The following is a 15,637-nucleotide window of genomic DNA, read 5'->3' on the forward strand; positions in this document are numbered from 1 at the left end:
TTGGTCATTTTAATGTAATCTAATATATTGTGGAGAGAATTCTTGATGGATAGCTCATTAGATCTCTTCCCGTTTCAAGGTGGTATAATTGATATGACTTCGTGACTCTGTAATCAGAAACAGATCACTCAACTTTTACATCTTAGAAATAATCTTAAGCAACCTTTATTTTACCTCAAACAAGTAGCACCTAATGGCTGCTGTCAACTAATTGATAAATTCTTATAGTTAGTAGCATCAGCATCACCTTCTCCCTCCTCTTAGTAGAATTCCAGTTAGAAGCTAGTCTCCTGGCAGTATGTTTATCATGAAACATACAGAGACAATCCAAGTTGGCGATTCTCATTGAATATTATGCAACTATGAATTGTCAGAAAGCCTGCATTTAATAGCCACAAATTATGAATTTTTTAATTAGATGACTTCTACATTCTTGACAAAGTTATAAGGTAGGTCTTAATTATCCCCATTTTGCTGATGAAAAAAACTTGGGGCTTAGACAGGGATAAGATTTGCTATGATCAACTAAGATCCTACTTGATTTTGGTAGAGCCAGAATTCAAATCCAGGCTTGTCTGATTAGAAAGCTCTGCCCTTTTCAGTACCTCCTCATCCCAAGTCCTGTGTGTTGACTTGGGTTATGAAAACCTGTATAGAAGAGCATACCTGTCAGCCTCACATGTATACTTGGGAATATTGTTTCTATGGAGATGTATTTTGTCTCTGAGTCTTTAAAAGCTGACTATTACTATATCAAGAATCACAACTGAATAAAATGGTTTGGTTTTTTTGGCTACCAGTGTTATTGCTGATTTTGACATAGGGCACTTTTTAGTACCCCACAAGTCATTTCAGGTCCTCGGTTTCTTTTTTTGTAAAGATGAAAGGGTTAATTAATACTAGATGATTCTTGAGTTTCCTTCTAGCCTGTATTCTTTGCCGTTCCAAATTCCCTGTTGACTTGGCAAGTAATAAATGCTTGTTTTGCTGAGTTAGGAAATGCTTTCTATGTTAGCTTTTAGCCTTGCAGCAAGAATACATTAATTTAGTTGGGGAAATGAGATTCAAATGATAGTTTGTTTCAATTTTGCTTTGTAAAAGTCTGACATACTTTATTTTCCTTGATTTCTTTAAAATCAGGTTTTAATTTCTTACACGTTGGGTTCTTAGCTATTTCTTTGCTTCCCTTTGGAAATGAATGCTTTATATTCAAGGGGAAGCATACATGTGCTTGATATTTTATCTAGTAATATTTAATTTACCTTTTCATGCCTGCTTATGGAAAAACATACTTTGCGATATTATAAGTTGAAATACCTTTTGATGTTACAATAAATGTTTATTGTCTAAAAAGCAGTTTTCCAAAGGCTTGTTCCTTCATCAAATATTATTAAACCCTTACGTATGGTTTTTTTTTTTTTTTTTGGTGTTGAGGATATAGTAGGAAGCAAAACAAATAAAAGTTCTTTTGAAATGGAGCTTTTATTCTAGAGAGGGAAGACAGATAATGAATGAGATATATGGTCATTTAGGGGCTTCCCAGGTGGCTCAGTGGTAAAGAATCCACCTGCAAATGCAGGAGATGCTGGAGACGTGGGTTCCATCACTGGGTCAGGAAGATCCCCTGGAGAAGGAAATGGCAACCCACTCCAGTATTCTTGCCTGGGAAATCCCATGGACAGAGGAGCCTGGCAGGCTACAGTCCATGGGGTCACAAAGTTTCGGACACGACTTATCGATTAAATAACCATAGTGGTCAATTGGATGCTGATTGAGTGGAGAATGGTGAGCAAGGTAAGGGGAAAGGGTGTGTTGGGGTGTGAAGGGTGGGATTTTGTTTTTACTTTATGTAGGGTAGTCCATTGGACATGGGCTTTCTCTTCACGGCTGCTCCAGCAAAGGGCAGCTACTGCTCCTTACCTTGGATGTGGGGTATCTCCTCACAGCCTTTGCTTCTGACCTTGGACCAAAGAAAAGCAAGGAGAGATAAGAAAGCCTTCCTCAGCAATCAATGCAAGAAATAGAGGAAAACAATAGAATGGGAAAGACTAGAGAGCTCTTTAGGAAAATTAAAGATACCAAAGGAACATTTCATGCAAAGATGGGCTCAATAAAGGACAGAAATGGTATGGACCTAACAGAAGCAGAAGATATTAAGAAGAGGTGGCAAGAATACACAGAAGAACTGTACAAAAAAGATCTTCACGACTCAGATAATCACGATGGTGTGATCACTCACCTAGAGCCAAACATATTGGAATGTGAAGTCAAGTGGGCCTTAGGAAGCATCACTACGAATAAAGCTAGTGGATGTGATGGAATTCCAGTTGAGCTATTTCAAATCCTGAAAGATGATGCTGTGAGAATGCTGCACTCAGTATCCCAGCAAATTTGAAAAACTCAGCAGTGGCCACAGGACTGGAAAAGGTCAGTTTTCATTCTAATCTCAAAGAAAGGCAATCCCAGAGAATGCTCAAACTACTGCACAATTGCACTCACCTCACATGCTAGCAAAGTAATGCTCAAAATTCTCCAAGCCAGGCTTCAGCAGCATGTGAACCATGAACTTCCAGATGTTCGAGCTGGTTTTAGAAAAGGTAGAGGAACCAGATATCAAATTGCCAGCATCTGCTGGATCATTGAAAAAGCAAGAGAGTTCCAGAAAAACCTCTATTTCTGCTTTATTGACTGTGCCAAAGCCTTTGACTGTGTGGATCACAGCAAGCTGTGGAAAATTCTGAGAGAGATGGGAATACCAGACCACCTGATCTGCCTCTTTAGAAGTCTTTATACAGGTCAGGAAACAACAGTTAGAACTGGACATGGAACAACAAACTGGTTCCAAATAGGAAAAGGAGTATGTCAAGGCTGTATATTATCACCCTGCTTATTTAACTTATATGCAGAGTACATCATGAGAAATGCTGGGCTGGAGGAAGCCCAAGCTGGAATCAAGATTGCCAGGAGAAATGTCAATAACCTCAGATTTGCAGATGACACCACCCTTACGACAGAAAGTGAATAAGAACTAAAGAGCCTCTTGATGAAAGTGAAAGTGGAGAGTGAAAAAGTTGGCTTAAAGCTCAGCATTCAGAAAACTAAGACCATGGCATCTGATCCCGTCACTTCATGGCAAATAGATGGGCAAACAGTGGAAATAGTGGCTGACTTTATTTTTCTGGGCTCCAAAATCACTGCAGATGGTGACTGCAGCCATGAAATTAAAACACACTTACTCCTTGGAAGGAAAGTTATGACCAACCTAGATAGCATATTAAAAAGCAGAGGCATTACTTTGCCAACAAAGGTCTGTCTAGTCAAGGCTATGGGTTTTCCAGTGGTCACATATGGATGTGAGAGTTGGACTATAAAGAAAGCTGAGTACCATAGAATTGATGCTTCTGAACTGTGGTGTTGGAGAAGACTCTTGAGAGTGCCTTGGACAGCAAGGAGATCCAACCAGTCCATCCTAAAGGAGATCAATCCTGGGTGTTCATTGGAAGGACTGATGTTGAAGCTGAAGCTCCAATACTTTGGCCACCTGATACGAAGAGCTGACTCATTTGAAAAGACCGTGATGCTGGGAAAGATTGAAGGCAGGAGGAGAAGGGGATGACAGAGGATGAGATGGTTGGATGGCATCACCGACTAGACTCAATGGACATTAGTTTGGGTAAACTCTGGGAGTTGGTGATGGACAAGAGCCCTGGCATGTTGCAGTCCATGGGTCACAAAGAGTCAGACACGACTGAGTGACTGAACTGAACTGAACTGAGAGTAGTCCCAGTGAGCCTGTCTAATGTGTTGACACTTGAGCTCTTAACATGAAGGAGATTTGAGGGCTTGGCCAGCTTGAGAAAAAGCAAGGGGTTCATTGTAGCTTAATTGAGGGACAGTGATGGGAGAGGTAGTGAAGCTGGATCATGCAGGGCCAAGTGGGCTGGTGTATGGATTCTTGGCTTTACTCTAGGGAGTTGGGGAGCTAACATGGATTTTGCACCAAGGACAACTTACGTAACTTTTATTTAAAAATGACAGCCCTGGCTGCAAGTTAGAAGGCAGAAACAAGGAAATTAGGAGGGGGACTGTTGAGATTATCCATATGAGAGACAGAAGGTGGTGGCTTGGATTGGATTGGTGTGTAATAGCTTGTTTAGCCTGTTTTTAAACTTAGAATAAATAGAATCATAGTGATTGTATTCTCTAAGATTGCATTATTTACTTCAAGTATATTTTGAGATACATTCTAGTGAATGATGGTTTTAGTAGGCTGTTTACCCTTACTGCTTCATAGTATATTTCATTGTGTGAATACTTCATGATTTAATAACCCATTCTAATGTCAATAGTTGTTTGGATTTTGAGTATTTCCATATCCTCTTCAACACTTGGTACCCATTAAAATTTTTGCCGATCTGATGCTTTTGAGAAATGGTAACTCAGGGTGGTTTTAATCGTAGTTCCCTCATCACAAGTAGAGTTGAATAATTTTCATACGTTTATGGAAAATTTATGTCCTCTATTAAGTACCTGGTTGTGTCTTTCCTCGGTTTTCTGTTGATTTGTCTCTTTATTGATTTGTGAGTTCTTTATTTTAAAATTTTAATAAAATATTTTTTTAACATTTTATTATGCAATTTCAGACATAGAAAAGTTGGAAGATTTTTATACTGAAGATCCCTATTCCCACCACCTAGCTTCTACAATTAACATGTTTGTATAATGCTTGCTTTATCATATTTATCCATCTCTCTATCCATGCACTTCTCCATCTTTTTGTTGTAATACATTGCAAAATAAATTACAGACCTCAGTACACTTCATCCTAAATACTTCATTATGCATATAATTAACTAGAGATAAGTATTTAAGGTTTTTTCCTTTTGAGGTGAAAGACCATATGGTAATAAAATATGCATTGTATCGTTGGTGTTTTGACCAATGCAAAAACCCTTGAGTTTAGTAACTATCAAGTTACTAAAATAATTTTTAATAAGAAATGCATTTGCATATCTCAAATCAAAATAATGAAACAGTATAGTAGGTTGTCTTGTTTCCATTCTATCTCCTCTGCTCTAGCTGCCCCCTCACTCCACTCCTTGCCACCCACCAGTAGTTATTTTTATTAGTTTCTTGTATATCTTTCAAGAGTTTCTTTATAGAGTATAAATACATAGTCTTCCTTCCCTTTTTAGGTGAAGGATAATATTTATTCTGTACGTGCTTTATTCTCTTTACTTTTTATCTTAGATGTCTTTGTATATCTGAGGTTCTCATTCTTTATAGTACATATTTTCCACTGGTATTGTGGTTCCCTAATTTATTGATTCTTATTAATGGATATTTGTATTGTTTCTAAATGTTTACTATTATGCACAATGCTGCACTAACCTTATACATATATATTTTCTACATGTGCTGACTTACCTGTAGGATAAATTCCCAGAAGTGGGTTTGTTTGGTGAAAAGCTGCATGCAGTTGTATTGTTCTAGATAGTGCTAAATTGCTTTTGGTAGTCAATGTAACAGTTTGTATTCCTGCCAGCAGAATGTAAGGGTGATTTATTTTTTATTTTGCTTTTTATTTATTTATTTTTTACTGAATAGTTGATTTACAGTGTTGTGTTTCTGGAGTACAGTAGAATGATTCAGTTTTACATATGTTTGTGTGTGTGTGCACACTCATATTCTTTTTATTATGTATTATCAGGGTAATGAATATAGTCCTCTGTGCTCTACAGTAGGACCTTGTTGTTTATCTGTTTTATATAGTAGTATGTATATGTTAATCCCAAACTCATAATTTATCCCTTTCTCCCCCCCTTCCCCCTTTGGTAACCATAATTTTGTTTTCTATGTCTGTGGGTCTGTTTCTCTTTTGCAAGTAAATTCATTTGTGTGTGTATTTCAGATTCTGTGTATAAGTGATACCATATCATAGGAGTCTTTTTCTTTTTGATTTGTTAGGTTGATACAAAAGTAATTGAGGTTTCAGACTGCGAATTTCAAATCATTATAACTAGCCTCAAACACATCTCTATTAAAATCAAAGTAAGAACCTTTACAATCAACACATTTTTGCCAACAAGAAGTAAGTTTGTTTATTCCTGTAGCATAAAAATCTGAACTTCAGGATTTGAGGAATTCTTGAAAAGCATTTCATATCTTCTGCTGGTTGTGGAAGCATTTTGCCTGCAAAAAGTTGTCGAGATGATTGAAAAAGTGGTAGCTGGTTGGCGAGAAGTCAGGTGAATATGGCAGATGAGGCAAAACTTCATAGCCCAATTGGTTCAACTTTGGAAGCATTGGTTGTGTGACATGTGGTCAGGCATTGTCATGGAGAAGAACTGAGCCCTTTCTGTTGACCAGTGGTGGCTGCAGACATTGTATTTTTTGGTGCATCTCATTGATTTGCTGAGCATACTTCTCAGATGTAATGATTTTGCTGGGATTCAGAGAGCTGTAGTGGATCAGACCCATAGCAGATCACCAAACATTGACCTTGACCTTTTTTTGGTGCTATTTGGCTTTGCAAAGTGCTTTGAAGCTTTTTCCCCATCTAACCACTGAGCTGTACTTTCTGTTTTTTCTTTTAATGCTTCAGCACCACATTGTTTCAGTGATTCTTTATATTTTCATTACTCTTTTGAGTTTTCTAGATTGCCTTCTAAAAGTTTAATAATTTTTCTTTTCACATTTAAGTTGATAATATACCTAGATATGATCTTGTGTAGGATAGGAGGTTTGTATTCCTAATTTTCTCTACCTTGCTTTCCGAGTATAAATGAAGTTTATCATATATATTTGGATTTTTCTGTGTCATAGCTTTAGAAGAAATCTAATGGCTGTTAAGAGTACATTTCCCTTTTTGTTCCTTTTCTTAATGAGTGTCTTGGTTGTTTTTGGTCCTTGAGTCTTCAATGTAAATTTAACAGTCAGCTTCTCAAGTATTACAAGAGAGTTCTGTTGGGATTTTGATTGGAGTTGCACTTAAAGTGTGGAACAATTTGAGGAAAATTGACATTTCTGTTATATTGAAACTTTTGATACATGAACATTGTATAGCCTTTCATTTATTTAGTATTTTTAGTAAAATTTTATAATTTTCTCCATTTCTTGCATGTATGCTGATACATTATCAAGTAAAACATATTTTCTAATAGTTTTTTGATGATATGTAGAAATTAGTCATAAAAATGGTTATATTGAGATATAATTCACTAGTTTAAACCATACAACTCAGTGTATTTTAGTGTATTTACAGATAGATGTGTGCAATTATCATAGCAATCAATAGGGGAACGTTTTCATCAGCTTACAAAGAAACTTTGTACCTTTTAGCTATAATTCCCGTATCTCTTCATCCTCCTCTGTCCTAAGCAACTGCCAGTCTACTTTCTGTCTCTGTATGTTTGCCTATTGTAGACATTTCATATAAACAGAATAATATAAGATGTGCTCTTATGTTAACATAAGATGTGACTTTGTTCACTTAGCATAATATTTTCAGGGTTCATCCATGTTATAGCATTTATCAGTACTTCATTCTTCTTAGTGCCTGAGTAAGAGTTCATTGTATTAATATATCACAGTTTGTGTATTCATCTGTCAATGGACATTTGGGTTCCCTCCATATTTTGGCTATAATGTATTGGTACAATGCTGCTACACACATTCCTGTACAGGTTTTTGTGTGGATGTATGCTTTTATTTCTCTTGGGTATATATCTAGGAATGGAATTGCTGGGTCATGTGTAGTTCATATTTAATCATGTATGTAATTGCCAGACTGTTTTCCATAGTGGCCACACCATTTTATAATTTATAGTGTTGTATGAGGATTCTACATGACGGCTTCCCTGGTGACTCAGTCAGTAAAGAATTTGCCTGCAATGTGGGAGACCTGGGTTTGATCCCTGGGTTGGGAAGATCCCCTGGTGGAGGGCATGACAACCCACTCCAGTATTCTTGGTTGGAGAATACCCATGGACAGAGGAGCCTGATGGGCTGCAGTCGTGGGGTCACAAAGAGTCGGACACAACTGAGTGACTAAGCACAGCACAAAGGAGGATTCTGATTTCTTTATGTCTTTGTTATTAATTTGACCTTTTGATTCTAGCCATCCCATTGGTTGTGAAACAGTGTCTCAGATGACTTTTGTGTGCAGTTTTCTTATAAACAATCTTATCAAGACCTTGTATTCACAATTTGTCCATAGATTAATTTTTTAGTAGTAAGTCATCTGCAAATACTGTTTTACTTCTTCCTTTTAATCCTTGTATCTTTCATTTTTAAAATGTGGTTTGTTATTCTAGTATCCCTGTCAATACAGTATTGAATGGCATCTTCACCTTGCTCTTGATCTTAAAGTGAATGCTTCCAGCATTTCACTGTGAAGTATGATGCTTATCAGAGGATTTTATTGTTACTGTCATTTATCAGCTTATAGAAGTTACCCATGATCCCCCAAGAGTTTTATCATGAGGGGATATTGAATTTTATCAAACTTTTTTCTTTATCTATTGAGATAATCTTATGTTTCTTTTCTTTTAATCAGCTAATTTCCAATTTGCTAATTTTTGCATGCTTTAAAATTTTTAAATATTTGCATTGCATGTTTAAAACTTTTTTTTACATGGTGCCATGGAATAGGCTTGTCCCAAGAGGGACTTGTTTCTTGGAAAGTGTTGGGGTAAAATTAAAAAAAAAAATTAAAATGCATGTTTAAATTAAAAAAATTTTGTTTGATAAAATACATATAACATAAAATTACCATCTTGACCATTTTTACCTGTACAGTTCAGTGGTATTAAATGCATTCATAATTTTGTGTAACAATTATCACCATCTGTCTCCTTAGCACTTTCCATCTTAAAAAACTCTATGCCCACTAAACAGTAGACCCCCATCTCTCCCCTTAGCCTCTGGAAGCTGCTTTTTTTCTTTCTGTCTCTATGATTTGAACTTCTCTTAAGTACCCCTCATTTAAGTGGAATCCTACAGTATTTGTCTTTTTTAATGATTGGTCACTCCACCCTCCCACTCTGTGGTAACTACCACTCTACTCTCTGTCTTTCTTAGTTTGTCCTTTTCAGATTCCATATATAAATGAGATCATACAGTATTTGCTTTTCTCTTCAAAATGTTAAAAATAGAATTATCATACAATCCAGAAAGCCCACTTGTACAGGTATATCCGAAGGAAATGAAACAGAATCTCAAAAAGATAACTACACTTCCATATTCATTACAACATTATTCACAGTAGCCAAGATTTGGAAACAACCTAAATGTTCATCAGCAGATAAATGGATGAAGAAGGTGTTGTGGAGTATTATTTGGTCAGAAGAAGGAAGGAAATCCTGACATTTAGGACAGTGGGAATGAACTGTGAGGGCATTATGCTAAGTGAAATAAGGCGGAGAAAGAAGTCTTAACAGAGGATTCTCACTAGCATTTACTCAAAAAGCCATGTTTTGCCAGCCGCCTCCCCCCCCCCCCCGCCACAGCTGCTGCCACTTCCAAGTGGCCACTGTGGCAGCTGCCACAGCACCTGGGCAGAACCCCTCTCTCCCTCTCCTTGGCAGGAGGGAGTGCCCCCACCCCACACTGGGGCCACACGCGGCTCCTCGGGGCTTCCCTGGTGGTTCACGTGGTAAAGATTCTGCCAGCAGCGCAGGAGACCTGGGTTCAGGCCCTGGGTTGAGAAGATCCCCTGGAGAAGAAAATGGCAACCCACTCCAGTATTCTTGCCTGAAGAATTCCATGGACAGAGGAGCCTGGTGGGCTCTACAGTACATGGGGTCACAAAGAGTCAGACACAGCTGAGTGATTAACACTTACACTTTCAATCCTTTCTAGATATATTGATTTTCCATTTTAGTAGTTTTAAAAATTATTTTTTCTTTGACTTTTTGTGGATTTATTCAATTTTTTTTAAACCATTACATTCAAATGCTTAGCTTATTAATTTTTAGTGTAAAGCATCTAAGGCAATAGATTCTTTGTACCCAGCTACTTACATTCCATAACATTTGATATGTAGTTATCTCATTACCATTAAATTTGAAGTATTTTGTAATTTCCTTCATGATTTTTTAATGTAATTCATCAACTCTTTTAAAGTGTACTTTAAAAATTTTCAGATGACTTGCTTTTTGTTTTTGTTGTTACTCATTTTCACTTTGATTGCATATGGTAAGAGAATATGATACCAATTCTTTGACATTTGTTGAGGCTGACTTTATGGACTGGTACATGATCCCAAGTTTCAGAAATGTTCTCTGTGTACTTGAAAAGAGTGTGTTTTCTTCAACTGTAGTTGCATGTATTTCATGCATATTTTATGTGTCCCTTAGGTCAAGCTAATTTATTATGCCATTCAAATTTTATGTATCATTACTGAGTTTTTAATTGTGAAGTCTAACAGTTACAGAACAAAGCATGTTAAGACATCTAAATATGATGATTGATTTGTTAATTTCTTCTTAATTCTAAGTGTTTGCTTTAGTTTTGAAATTGTTATGAGCTGCATACAAGTTGAGGATTTGTAGGTACCTAGAATTTAGAATTGTTATACCTTCCAGGTAATTTGAGCTATTTCTCATTATGTTGTGACCATTTCCATTTCTAGTAAGTTTTTTCTTTTGCCTTAAATTCTGTTTTGTTGATACAGATAGGTTTTCTTTTGGTGAGTATTTTCCAGATATGTTTCTTTTTTTGGTATGTCTCTTATAACCACATATAGTTTTTGATTCCTTAGTATAGTTTGACAGTTTTTATATTTTAACTGAAGATTTTAATCTATTAATATTTATCATTATGAAAATTGGATTTATTTCTACTGTCTTGTGTGTTTTGTGTTAGTCCTACTTTATCTGCCCTGTTCCTAACATGTTTTTTTGGATCACAATGTTTCCCCCACCCCACCTTCTTTACTTCATTTTCCTACTCTATCCTACTTGGTTGGTTTTTATGCATGTCGTTTTTTTAAAAATCCAGTCTGATGATCTCTGTCTTTTTGTTGTTGTGTTTAATTTATTAACACTTAAAGTAATTATTGTTGTTATGGGTTTCAAATCCAGTAATACTTTATTATCTGTTTTCTATTTGTCCCTCTGTTTTTCATTCTTCTTATAGTAATTTTCTACCTTTTTAGTAGATTATTTGAAAAATTTTAAGAATTATATGATAATTAATCTGTTGGCCTTTAAGCTATATTTCATTGTAATATTGCTTTTAGTGGTTTCTCCAAGGATTATAATGTATATTCTTAATGTTTAAGTCTAGTTACAGGTAATATTGTGTCACTTATATACACTTATATAAGATGCAGAAACCTTGTAACCATGTAAATCTAGTTACCTCTTACTCTTTGTGTTACAAATCATCATGTACATTATGTCTATGTACTTAAAACAGTGCACAGGAAGCAGTTTTTGTTGAAATAATCAATTATATTTTAAAGAGTTAAAAAGTCTGTGTATCTGTTTGTCATTTTCATCCATCCATTTTCCTTGTGGTGTTTGTTGAAGTGAAGTCTTGTAGAAATGAATTTTTCTTAATTTTCTTTTGTTTGAGAATGTCTTTATCTTGCCTTCATATTAAAGGATATTTTGGGTATATATAGAATTCTGCTTTAAATTTGATTTTCTAGCCTCCACAGTTTCTGATGAAAATCATCAATAGCTTGAATCATTGTGCCTCTGTATGTAATATAGTATGTTATTTTTCTCTGGGTATTTCTGAAGACTTTATATTTGGTTTACAGTATTTAACTGTGATGTGCCTAACATGGTTTTATTCATCTTTATTCTGGTTGGCATTTGCTAAACTTCTTAGATTTGTAAATTTATATTTTTTAACAAAGTGGGAAACATCTAGCCATTTTTCCTTCAAATGTTTTTTTCTGTTTCTTTCAATCCTCTCCCTTTCTGTACCTTCATTTAGATATATTTTTGATACTGACCCTTATGCTTGAGTCTCTGTTAAATTTTTTTTAAAGTTTTAGTCCCTCTGTTCTTTAGACAGTTCTATTGTACTACCTTCAGTTTTTTTCAGTTTCCCTTCTTTTATCCCCATTGTTTTCCAGTATATTCAATACATTATTTTTTGAGACACTTGTATTTTTAAGTTTTTGAAAGCATTTTAAGACTTTTCCATCCGGTTCCTTTTTTATTTCTCTGATGAGATATTCCTATCTTCTCCTTCACTGTAAGCATATTTCTCTTTCCTTCAATAGGCATGGTTTTAATAGCCTCTTTAAAATTCTTTTCTGCCAGTCCCAACATGAGAATCATCTATGGATTGGTATCCATTGCAGTTTTTTCTTTTGGAACTGTCTTGGGTTCCTTCCCCCACCCCGCCGCCCCGCCCCGGTATGTTAAGTAATTTTTGAAGTTTTTTGTTTTACTTTTAGTGTTTGTACAAAGCCTTCCTAAGATCATTTTAGTTCTTCTAAGTCAGTAGTTATCAACCTGGGGTAAATTTACCTCCAGAAGACATTTTGCTCTGTCTGGAGACATTTATGGTCGTCACATCTGGAGTAGGAATACTGCTTGAATCTAGAGGGTAGAGACAGAGACACTGCCAAACATCCTACGATGCAGATAGCAGCACCTCTGATCTTCACAGAAAAGATCTGGTCCAAAAAGTCAGCTTTGCTCAGGTTGAGAAACCCTGTCCTAAACAAATTCTGTGAGTGATGCTAATTTTATAATGTAAGCTTGCTGAATAGCTAAGGGGAATCCCTTGTAAAATCAATTTTCTTTCATTGTTTATTCATACAGGGATAATCAGTTCTGTGCTAATATTGTTTTTCCAGAACCACATGGATAAATGTAATTTAAACTTGTCTTGCCAAATCAAATATCTCCATAGGTTTTCTTTTTCTTTCTTTCTTCCTTTTTTTTCCTTTAATTTCCAAGGATTACGTTTGAGAGTTCAAAATCATATTAGTATAACCATCCTTTTTACCTACTTTATTGAATTTCTTTGAATTTTACATTTTACAACTAAATATAATCCATTAAATCAAGTAAGTTGGGAGGCTGGGGAAATCATTAGTTTAGTATTATAATTTAAGAAAGAAAAAGTACCTGAAATATGACATTGGCTTATGTATAATTGATTGTGTTTTTCTGTTTGCTGTAGAATAAAGATTTGAAATGCCCCCACTCCCCCTTTTTAAACTCTGGAGCTGTATTTCTTTCTGTATACTTTTTCCATATCTCAATTTGGTTTGAAATGTAAATGAACTTGGTTTCTTTAGTCGCTCTTAAGAAGAAAAGAAAAGAAAAAACTACCATTTCTATTTTTCATGTGATGGAATTATGTATAAGCTGACAAGGGATTCATCTTTAGTAGTATTTATCTTCAAAAGCATTTACAATTATATTTTATTTAATTAGTGATGTAGGATTAAAATAATCAAAATTACTTACATGAATCTCTTGGAAATCACTTGTCAGGCAAACTCTAATCTTACAGATCAGTGGCTATCATTGTCATTGTTACTGGCTCTCAGAGCAGTTACAAGCAAGGCAAATAATGCTTTTTTCCCCTATTAAAGCTTGGTTTTCATGAACCCTGAATAGAAGATAATTAAGAATGATACCAGCTTTTATTGCATAATATACCAATTATACTTTTTTGCCAGCAAAATAAAGCCTGCAAATAGACTTTAAAAAGCAAAGTTAGCTAAATGAGAATTAGTTTCATTTATTTAAATAGGTCTTCATCTATATTTCATGTCATCATTAACACCCATTTCTTTAGAGAGAAAAAAAAATAGTCATAATGTCTCATTTAGTTCCTTATTTTTTTCTTGCCCAATTACCTTCATTTGTAGGACAAAGTTATTTTCAGCCTTAAAAAAAAGTTTTTGGAAGCAGTTTAACAGTTAATGAGATTAGGAAAGAATTCATCCTATTCAATTGCTTGTTACAGTAGGCTTCTGAAAAATATCTTTGACTAAAAATGCAGGCGTCTTCAACTTGTAGAGCTTTTCCTCTCTCTGTTACTGTTTTAAATTTTAAAAAAACCTCTCACATATCTAATTTGACTTTATATTCAGGTTCTTAAATCTGTTGTGATGAAGCATATCAGTTAGTTCAGTTCAGTCCAGTTGCTCAGTCAGTCCGTCTGTTTGCGACCCCCGTGGACTGCAGCACGCCAGTCCTCCCTGTCCATTACCAACTCCCAGAGCTTGCTCAAACTCATGTCCATCGAGTTGGTGCTGCCATCCAACCATCTCATCCTCTGTCCTCCCCTTCTCCTCCTGCCTTCAATCTTTCCCAGCATCAGGGTCTTTTCCAGTGAGTCAGTTCTTCACATCAGGTGGCCAAAGTTTTGGAGTTTCAGCTTCAACATCTGTCCTTCCAATGAATATTCTGGACTGATTTCCTTTAGGATGGACTGGTTGGATCTCCTTGCAGTCCAAGGGACTCTCCAGAGTCTTCTCCAACACCCCAGTTCAAAAGCATCAATTTCTTCTGCGCTCAGCTTTCTTTATACTCCAACTCACATCCATACATGACTACTGGAAAAACCATAGCTTTGACTAGACGGACCTTTCTTGGCAAAGTAATGACTGCTTTTTAATATGCTGTCTAGGTTGGTCATTGTTTTTCTTCCAACGACCAAGCGTCTTAATTTCATGGCTGTAGTCACCATCTGCAGTGATTTTGGAGCTCACCAAAATGAAGTCTGTCACTGTTTCCATTGTTTCCCCATCTATTTGCCATGAAGTGATGGGATCAGATGCCATGATCTTAGTTTTTTGAATGTTGAGTTTTAAGCCAGCTTTTTCACTCTCCTCTTTTACTTTCATCAAGAGACTCTTTAGTTCTTGTTTGCTTTCTGCCATAACGGTGGTGTCATCTGCATATCTGAGGTTATTGATATTTCCCTTGACAATCTTGATTCTAACTTGTGCTTCATCCAGCCTGGCATTTCACATGATGTACTTTGCGTATAAGTTAAATAAGCAGGGTGACAGTATACAGACTTGATGTACTTCTTTCCCAATTTGGAACCAGCCTGTGTTTCCATGTCCGGTTCTAAGTGTATCAATCAGTTAGTGCCACTCAATTTCAATTAGTGCCTCCCCTAAATTTCTGCTTTTTCTAGTCCAGTCTGTGTTGTCTTTTTTAGTTTTGGTGGGTGGGAATGTAAGGCTAATTTTATTTTTTAGATTACGTGGTGCATTCACATTTGCACAGAAGTTTCAAAGGGTGTATGAAACTTTTTCCTCTTAACATTGCCCCCCAACTACCTATTTTTCTTCTGTATCCTTCTTGGTTAATTTGTTTCTTTGTTGTTCAGTATTTGCATATTCTATGCATTTTGGGGGGTACCTTGTTTCTATTAACAATTCTAATGAGTTTTAATTGTCGTATAATAAAGTGCACATATTTTAAGTATATAGTTTGATATGTTTTTCTCTATGTCTAGACCTGTGAGACCTTTACCACAATCAAGATAGTGAGCATGTCCATCACCCCAAGGTCCCCCTTTGCTTCCTCCCTCCTCTACCTGTTCCCTCCTCCAAAATCCATGTAATCATAGGATCTGTTTTCTGTTGATATGCATTTGTCACGTTTCCTAGAATTTTATATAGATAGAGAATTCAGGATGT

At 35.9% G+C, this 15,637-nt stretch overlaps 1 protein-coding gene across 11 annotated transcripts in view; it reads left to right on the plus strand.

The window, feature by feature from the left end:
• Positions 1–15,637, plus strand: part of CYLD (CYLD lysine 63 deubiquitinase) — a 73,726-nt gene that overhangs the window by 11,102 nt on the left and 46,987 nt on the right. The gene's annotated exons all lie outside the window — the stretch shown is intronic.

Source organism: Muntiacus reevesi, chromosome 2 (assembly GCF_963930625.1).
Source record: "Muntiacus reevesi chromosome 2, mMunRee1.1, whole genome shotgun sequence".
NCBI classification, from domain to species: Eukaryota; Metazoa; Chordata; class Mammalia; order Artiodactyla; family Cervidae; genus Muntiacus; species Muntiacus reevesi.